Source organism: Taeniopygia guttata, chromosome 24 (genome assembly GCF_048771995.1).
Source record: "Taeniopygia guttata chromosome 24, bTaeGut7.mat, whole genome shotgun sequence".
In the NCBI taxonomy this organism is placed as follows: Eukaryota; Metazoa; Chordata; class Aves; order Passeriformes; family Estrildidae; genus Taeniopygia; species Taeniopygia guttata.
Window position 1 is genome coordinate 4013307 of NC_133049.1, and position 9697 is coordinate 4023003.

The 9697-nt window shown below is 48.1% G+C and overlaps 1 long non-coding RNA gene across 1 annotated transcript; it reads left to right on the top strand.

Moving 5' to 3' along the window:
• Positions 1–5487: 5487 nt before the first annotated feature.
• Positions 5488–7537, top strand: LOC140680519 (uncharacterized). The gene is made up of 4 exons (XR_012051881.1): positions 5488–5608; positions 6277–6459; positions 7015–7086; positions 7327–7537. It is a non-coding gene; the product is annotated as an uncharacterized lncRNA (long non-coding RNA).
• Positions 7538–9697: the final 2160 nt, after the last annotated feature.

Consider the following 9697-nt stretch of genomic DNA (forward strand, 5'->3'; position numbering starts at 1 on the left):
GTGTTTAAAAAAAGACTGGACTTGGCATTGGATGCTATAGTCTAGCTGTGGTGTTAGGGCATGGGTTGGACTTGATGATCTCAGAGGTCTCTTCCAACCTCATTATTCTGTGATTCTGTGATTCTGTGACTCTGTGACTCTGTCATTCTGTGACTCTGTGATTCTGTGATTCTGTGACTCTGTGACTCTGTGATCACTTGGTGCCCCAGCACTGACACAGGCTCCTCTCTGTCCCAGGAGCCGGGCTCAGCCTCCTGCTCACCCTGCAGAGTCGGGCACTTCTGTGCCAGGGAGAACACCAGCCTGGAGGCGATGCTGCTGGCCATGGTGTGCCCGGCAGGGCTGCTGTGCCCGCGGGGACAGGCGGCGGTGCCCGACGCCGCTGCCAACGCCTGCCCACAGGGACACTTCTGTCCCCAGGGAGACGCTGTGAGTGAGGGGCTCTGCCCTGGGGACTCGCCATTCTCTCTGCCTGGCATCACTGCTGGGGGAAAACCTTTCCTGGTAGTATTTTGTTACTGATTTCTGCCCTCTTCGTGTGTTCACAGGCCTTAGCTGTATTTGCCCCACATAAAACTGTTGATAATATAAAAATATTAATTAATATAATATAAGAATATAATAAAATATAACATAACATAACATAACTAACATAACATAACTAACATACCACAACACAACACAACCATTTCTATTATGATATTATGTACATTATAACATACTGTATATATTATTATATATTATATTATATTATAAAACCTATTAATAATATAATATTAATATAATAAAATAATACATAACAGTATAATATATATCATTATATAATATTAATTAATAATATAGCTGTTATTATCCTATAATAATAAAACTAACATAATATCATTAAAATAATATACTATAATATAATATAACATAATTCTATTCTATAATATTCTATTATAAACCATGTTAATAATATAATAGTATTAATTAATATAATAATACATCATAATATAATAAATAATATTGATGTATCATTATATCTAATAATATAACTGTTATGATATAATAATAAAATAATTAATATTATGGACTGTAAATAATATGATAATAAATAATAGTATTACAACAAGAATTTCAGGATAGCACTTTCTGAGAAGCTGCACCCAATTATTGAGCTGTTATCACAGCTTTAACTGCTGTACCATTGCCTTGTGCTCTGGAGGATTCATTTTTGGGTGTCCAAAACCCCTTTTTCTGTTTCACTTCCAGGCTCAGCCTTGCCCCAATGGCACCTACGGTGAGCGGAGGGGGCTGAGCAGCGCTGCTGGGTGCTCACCCTGCCCTGCAGGCAAGTTCTGCTACACTGATGGGACAGAGCCTTCAGGAATTCCTCACCCCGTACGTACAGCCCAGCTGCTCCCAAATTTTCACCCCAAAATTCTTACCCCAGGCTGCATCTCTTATATATTATATATATATAATATATTGGCTCTTAATAGTGCCAACTCTGTGTTTTGTGCATGTTTTCTGTCTTTATTTTGCCTCCTGCCTGTCAGTGCAGGCTGGGAAAGAGGGTTCAAAGGTGAGAAATTGCTGCTGCTCCTCATCTAATGAGTTTTGGGATTTTTCTTTTCATTGTTTTGTCTCAGAGAAGAACGAACTTGTCAAATATTAATAGCTGTTAAAAAAAAGTAATAAAAAAATGCAGATGGATTGTCTTCCACATGGATGAATCCATGGGTTTATCGAAGAGTAAGGTGATAATTCTGTCCCAGTTACAGCTTTTCTCCAAGTGTGGAAGAGCATCTTCCTCACAACTCTACAGGCAGAACTTGCAGGGCTCATCTCAATGCCAAGATTTTGCCCTAAACCCACCTTGCCTACAATAATTATCCCACATGGTCAGAATTTTACTGGAAAGAGTGTCAATTCCCTTTCTTCCCTTCTCCCCTACCCCATCTGCTTGCAGTGAAGAAACGCCGGGTAATTCAGATTGCAGGTGGAGCTGGACAGACTGCTCTGGACAGAAGCAGCCAGGCCTGAGTGTGTGCTCTGTTCCCAGACAGGGCAGTGCCCGCCTGGCTACCTGTGCCCTCCAGGGACTGGATTCCCCTTCTCCTTCCCCTGCATGCCAGGCAGCTTCTGGGACAACTCCAGCACCGAAGGACAAGGGGTTTGCAAGCCAAGCCCAGCTGGGCACTTCTGTGACTCCCCTGCCCTGACAGAGCCCAAGCCCTGCCCAGCAGTGAGTGGTTTCCCTTTGCTTTTGAGAGGAATGAGGGATTTGTCTTTACAAACAAGCTGGTAGATAAAACTAACACTGAGAGATTAAAAAAAAAAAAAAAAAAAAAAAAGGGAAGGATTCCACTGATTGACGAATGGGAAAAGATATTTGCTTTTACAAATAAGCTGTAGGTTTGCTGATAAATGAAATTGCATATTGAAAGATGAAAGAAACAATGGGGGAAACCCTAAATTTCATAAGAATTAAAAATTAAAAGGCAGGGTTATACATTAGAGGGGAATCTTTGGTATCAGGCGTTCCCAGAAGTCTGAATCTCTCAAGTACCTCAGCCAGTGGGAAAGATAGAGGGAAATGTGGCTGGGAAATTGGGATAAAAAGGAGGCTGTGTCATCTAAAACTTTAACAGACCCCAAGGGAATGCCCCAAGGCCTCTCCCTTTATTGGAATAAAGTTACAGGATTCCTCTGTCTCCTTTTTGGACATTAATTATCAACCTCTGGTGTTTGTGGGTGAATTTTCCTGACACTCTCATGGAAGAAGCTGCCTGGAGGGGATTTATTTCATAGAAAAAACCTTGATTGTAGGAATCTGGCTTTGTTTTGTAGGGTTTTTACTGCGCTGAAGGCAGCTCCAAGCCCGAGCCCTGCCCGGAGGGGACATTTGGTGCCAGGCAGGGGCTGTCCGGACCCTCGGGGTGCAGCCCCTGTGCTCGGGGTTCCTACTGTGCTGCCCCAGGACAGACTGCCCCAAGTGGGCCCTGTGAGGCTGGATTTTATTGCCAGGGCAGGGCTCTGACTCCAGTAAGTCCCACTGATAAGTTTTGCTCCTCTTCTTCTTTTCTGTGCTGTTTTATTTTCCCCACTGTGGTGCCTTTTTTTGAACCAGTGATTTGGACAGTCACAATTTTGTGCTGCTCACACTCAGGTTTATGGCACGAGGACCCTCAAAGGGAGTGTGGCCATGTCATATTTTTCCCCTCTCAACACTGACACTCTCTTACCTAAAAGGTCACCATGTAAAATGTCCAGTGGGTGTGAATCAGTGTAAATTTTCATCTCTATTTATTCTCTTTAAATTTCCTTAAGTCAGTGTTTTCTGTTCTCTGCACAAGACCATGTCTTTTTTTTTTTCTTTATTGTCTACATCAGTTTAATGTCTTAAATACTTAGCCTCATTTTCTCCCTTTTTTTTTTTTTTTTTTTTTTTTTATGATCCTTTTCTCATTTTCAGTGGCCCACGGACGGTGTGACAGGAGCTGTGTGTCCTGCTGGCTCCTACTGCCCACCTGGATCTGCCTTCCCCATCCCCTGCCCCCCAGGGACCTTCAGCAACACCAGTGGGCTGAGGAGCCTCCAGGAGTGCTTGGATTGCCCACCTGGGTGAGTGTCCTCCAGCTCTGGAAGCAAACAGGAATCCAGTCTCTAAAATTCCAGGGACTTTTTTTTTTTTTGTTTTGGGATTGTGCTACCCAGTGGAAAAAAAAAAAAAAAAAAAAAGACATTATTGCTACCCAAATTTGGTTTTTTCTCAATTTAGCTTGTATTGTGATGGGACAAACAACCAAGCCCCCTCAGGACTTTGTGAACCCGGTTACTTCTGCACAGGAGGGGCCAAAAGTGCTCTCCAGCACGTGGTGGTGGAGGGACATTATTCCTTAGCAGGAGCTTTCAAACCAGAGCCGTGTCCCCTTGGCACCTTCCAGCCCGTGAGTACCTCGGGGTCCCAGCCTGGGGGGTCAGCAGAGCCCTTGGAAACTGTGAAAATGTGTGAGCAGAAATTTCTGAGTGTTTGGAAGCAGTCAGCTTGGAAAAAAAGGGGATTGGGGCATTTCTGCTAATTTGGGTAATCACCACCTGCTTTGCTTTTACCCTGCAAAAGAAGAAGAACCAAAAGCCTTTGGGTGAAGACACCAAATCCATCAGTCCAGGCCTGCTGCCTACCCCTCGTTTGGCACTTTCTGTTAAGTTTTCTTGCACACTAGAAATTTGGAAGGGCTGCTGAGTCTTTGGCCTGGCAGGGGTGAATTAACTTGTGCATTTCCCTCACTTCTGTGATGATCAGGGCTGTGCCTGCCAATCCCTTCGTGCTGCAGGCACCCCAAATTTGTTGCTTTTGGACTGCAGGTCATTCCCTTCAGCGTTCATTTTGCAGCAGGGACTCCCTGGGAGTTGGTAGAACTCACAAAGGTAGTTTATTTTCATGGTAACAGCAATACCCCACCCCTGCCAGGCTCTGTGCTCTCTTCCAGGGCCGTGCTCAGTCTCTTTGCAGGGACTGCCCTGAGGGGACTTTCTGCAGTGAGCCAGGCCTGGCTGCCCCCCAGGATTGTCCCAAAGGCCATTTCTGCCCAGCTGGCAGCTCTGTGCCTCTCCCATGTGCCATGGTAAGAGTCAAACATGGATTTGTTTCCCAAGCAGCCATTTCCAGGAGGGTTCCATCCCTGGGCAGGGCGTGCAGTGGCTGTTTCTGTGCAGGGAACTTACTCGGATGTGGAGAGGGCAGGTTCCTGCAAGCCCTGCCCTGCAGGGATGTTCTGCAGCAGGGCTGGGCTGCCCGAGCCGGAGGGGCACTGCCAGCCTGGACATTACTGCTCACAAGGCTCCAGCACCTCCTCACCCGTGAGTGATGAACATTTTACATTGCTCAGGACCTTTACCAAAGCTCTCATGGACCACAATAAATTGAATTTCAACTCCCTTCAGGTAGGGCTTCCATTTGGAGATCTTTGCCCACGAGGACATTATTGCCCAGCTGGCACTGGGCACCCCAAAGAGATGCCGTGTCCTGCTGGCACCTGGAATGGCCAGAGAGGAGCCCAGGATGTCACTTGGTGCCTGCCCTGTGCCCCTGGGTTTTTCTGCAACATGTCTGGCCAGGATGCTCCCGGGGGACTTTGTGCACAAGGTGAGACAAAGACAGAATTCACAGAATTCACAGAATTCATGGAATCACTGGGTGGGAAGAGACACTAAAGATCATCGAGTCCAGCCCATCCCCAGCACCTCAACCAAACTCTGGCACCCAATGCCACATCCAGGCTTGGTTTAAACACACCCAGAGATGGTGACTCCACCACCTCCCTGGGCAGCCATTCCAGAACTTTATCACCCTTTCTGTAAAAAACTTTTCCCAAAATTCAGCCTGTGTTTCCCTTGGTGCAGCTTGAGACTGAGAACTTGTGAAGCTTCTAAAAAATGGGGTTTGACTTGGGGGAAGAGCTCCAGTGTTTTCTGTTTTTAGGCTATTACTGCACGGGGAGGACAAAGACTGCAAAGCCAGAGGATGGCGTCACTGGAGATCTCTGTCCTCGAGGACATTTCTGCCCTGCAGGCTCAGCAACACCTTCCCCCTGCCCCAGTGGGGAATACAGCAATGCCACAGGTCAGGAGCTGCAGAAATGCAGCAGGTCAGGGGCTACAGAAATGTAGCAGGTCAGGAACTACAGAAATTCAACTGGTCAGGAACTACAGAAATTTAACTGGTCAGGAGCTGCAGCTTTGCAACAGGAGCTGCAGCAGTGGAAAAGATCAGGAGCTGCAGAACTGCAGCAGGTCACGAGCTGCAGCTTTGCAACAGCAGTGCACCAGTGGAAAAGATCAGGAGCTGCAGAACTGCAGCAGGTCAGGAGCTGCAGCTTTGCAACAGGAGCTGCAGCAGTGGAACAGGTCAGGAGCTGCAGCAATGCAGCAGATCAGGAAGTGCAGAAATTCAACAAGTCAGGAGCTGCAGCTTTGCAATAGAAGCTGCAGAGGTGGAACAGATCAGGAGCTGCAGGGCTGGCAGCAGTTCCCAGCTTTCCCTCTGTTCCTCCTGCCACCTAATGGAGATGCGTGGAGGTGACTTGGGCTGGTGGAGTGGAGTTTGCTGAACTAAATGCTCCCAGGAGAAATCCATATTTGAGGCCAGTTACTGTGGGAGAGCATAAAAAATAGCTTTATCTTGATTTATGCTTCTTTAAGTGCACAACCAGGCACAGGGAAGCTGTGCACGTGGTAATTTCCTTCCATTTCATTCAATGCTTCTTTTTAATTCCTATTTTTCCCTCTCAGGCCAAGACAAATGCCTTCCTTGTCCTGCTGGGTTTCACTGTTCAAAGGGGCTCCGGCGCCGCTGCCCTCCCGGGTTCTACTGCCCTCAGAAAACTGGGATCAGTTTTTATCCTTGTCCTCCTGGGACTTACAACCCCTCCTATGGCCTGAGCCGTGCTGAGAGGTGCCAGCAGTGCCCTGCAGGTGAGGGAATGCTCTCTTGGGACATGTCTAAGACGGTGATGATCTCTCTGCAGCTCTCTCTTACCCGTTCCTCTGATGCGTTTTGGCCTCCAGGAAATGCAAACATAAAAATCCACAGTCAAAGGAGGATCCTGGTCCCACTGGTGGTGTCCCCGCAGGGTTTTGGAGGCTGTGCAGAAGGGTTTGGTTCACACTCAGGGTTCCCCAGAGGAGATGAGCTGAATTAGGATGGGGTTCTGTCCCCCTTGTGCTGATGATGGATTTGATTTCTCAAAGTCTTCCCTTTGCCTTCCAGAAGTGCATGCAGCACTGCAGCTCTCCTAGGTTTTTTTTTGTTTTTATTCTCCCAGTTTGCTGATTCTCTTTTCCTATGGATATTCTCAGTTCAGTCAGAGAGAAAAAGAGAGGTTTTCTAACCAGGCTGGGCCTGGGAAAGAGCTGGAAAGGAATGTAAATAATTCTCTTTCTCTCTTGTTCAATTCTTGTCTTCTGAATTAGAGTCTCTTTGTTCCCATCCTGCCTCAATGGCGACATTTTCTCTTTTTGTTCTTCCAGGAACGTTCTGTGGAGAATGGGGATTATCCTCTCCCAGTGGTCCCTGCTGGCCAGGATTCTTCTGTACAGCAGGTACAGAAATTAGGGTTCAGAGGGCAGAAAGGGTGAAAAGGTGGGGAGCTGTGGCCCTCATGGTCCTTGCTGTTATTTATTCCATTCCACCATGGATCTCTGCCTTTATTACCATGAGCTACCACCAGCTCCTCTCTTCTATCCCCTGTGGAAATGGCTCTTTAGCCATGGGGAGCAAACTTGCCTATGAGAAACAACCCAAATAATTCAGGATCCTTTTGTTTTATCTTCCTTGTCCAGGAGCAAGTGTCCCAAACCCCAGTGGAGCCTCAAACACGAGCAGTGGTGGCCCCTGCCCACCTGGACACTTCTGCCCAGCTGGTACCAGTATCCCCCAGCCATGCCCTGTGGGCACTTACTCAGACAGGTGAAGCTCTGTGGATCTGCTGATGCTAATTTTTAGTTTCTTTTCATTTTTGCTTATCCATCAGTCCTCTAAGCAATGAAGTGCAGCTCAGCGAGGCTCATTAAACACATCCTTGCATTGATCAGAAAAGTTTTGTGGCTGCTGTCACTCACCAGGGCTGTGACCCCCCGTGCTGAGTTTACCACTCACCAGCTGAAACGCTGCTTCTGTCGCTCTCAGGCTCCACAACGGGCAGGATTCCAGCTGCACAGAGTGCCCACCTGGCCAGTTCTGTGGCTCCCCTGGCCTCACAGCCCCCTCAGGACCCTGCTCACCTGGGTACTTCTGCCAGCCTGGCGCTTCCTCACCGTCACCGCCCGGTGAGCGGCGCTGGGTAGTCCAGGGTTCTGGCAACAGGCAGCTTTAAACATGCCACCTTCCCTCCCAGTGTCCCACCTCCCTTCCCTCCCAGTGTCCCACCTCCCTTCCCTCCCAGTGTCCCACCTTCCTTCCCTCCCAGTGTCCCACCTTCCTTCCCTCCCAGTGTCCCACCTTTTCTCCCAGTATTCCCAGCCCTGCCTCCTGTCAGTCATCCAGATTCCTGTGTGAATTCTCTTTGAGGGGTTTGGACCAAATGATGCCTCAGGTTTTAGGTTTCATGTTTTTCACATTCTGTGCTGCTTTAGTGTGTGGGTCTGGGCTTCACATGAGGGGATGCTGAGCTCTCTGCACAGAGCAGGGAGACAAAACAATTCCTGCTCCAGCTGGGCACCAAGGACAAATGTTCCAAACCTCAGCCCAGGAGCAAAAACACCGTGGGCTGGAGAGAGAAAAACAAGCAGAGTGGGACTGTCTGGGCTAAAGCTGGAATGGGACAATGAACTCCAAGGTGCCAATGGAGCAGAACTGATCCCAGGGAGAGCCCCCGGGAGCGCTCGTGCATTTTGGGACCATTTTGGTTCATCTTGGGTGCAGCCGTGGCTGGGCTCTGGTGCTGCCCAAGGTGGATCCATGGAGGAGATGCTTTGAATAAATCCCTGCTTTATTCTTTAGCTCTGCTCAGCTCTGTTCTAGCTCAGCCTGTACAAGGCATCACACACATGCCGGGGTTACCGCAGGAAATGCCTGCACTGAGCACTGGGGCAGTCATGGGGGTCTGCCTGCAATGAGCACAGCCACTGCCGTTTGATTGGCTCAAATAATCATTTCCAGAGGAGATTTCCAACCCCTGCTTCTCCTGCCTGTGTCCCAGGTGTGTGGCAGAAAGGAGGTCCTTGCCCTGTGAGCCACTTCTGCCCAGAGGGGACCAGCTCTCCCTTGCCCTGCCCTGCAGGAACTTACAACAACCTCTCCAGACAAGCTGCCTGCTTCCCCTGTGCTGCAGGCTACTTCTGCCCAGAAAACACCACCAGCTACAGCACAAACCCCTGCCCAGCTGGATTTTACTGCCCCAAAGGTGAGATGGGCCTGGAGAGCCTAGAAGTTCTTTGGCCAGGCTGAAATGTCCTCCTTAAAGACAAGAAATTATCTTTGTGAATAAAATATTTAAGTGTCAGCCTGGTTCTTCACAGGAAAATACGCCGAATTTTTTTTTTTACATGTTTGAGTGTCTTTTTTTGTTTAAGTGTATTTTTGGATGTGTTTAAGTGGTTAGGAAAAACAAAACAAAACAATATTTTAAGCTGTAGATGTGGATGTTGCTTAACAGCTTCACAAATTAAACAGCGCCCAAACACAATTTTGGCCATGAGGGGATAAACAGTGGAATAAAGATGACATGAAATGATGCAGCAGAATTCAGAGGAAGGATGGTGATTATATTCCATGAAAGACTCCTGCTCTCTTTATCCCACAGGCACCAGGTTTGCCACAGCGTTTCCCTGTCCCAGGGGCTACTACAACCCTGACCCCATGAGCCAGAGCTTGGACAGCTGCCTGCCCTGCCCCCCTGGGCACTACTGCGGGCAGGAGGGGCTGCCAGCGGCCTCAGGCAGGTGTGACCCAGGTGAGTGTGGGGCTGCTGGGTGACACTGGGGACAGGGTGTTTGGCAGGGTGATGCTTTCACCCTGCAGCTTCAGCTGTGAGGAATTACAAGCCACAAGGGTTTGAGTAGTGTGGTAGTTAATTTAACACAGGGTGAAAAAGTAGAATTTTTGGTTTTTTAGAATAAGGATCAGGGGGACAAGATGGAGGGATTTGGGCGTGTCCTGACCTCCTTCTTCTTGCCCTCCATGTCTTGGTGTGATGGTGACACTTTTCTATTG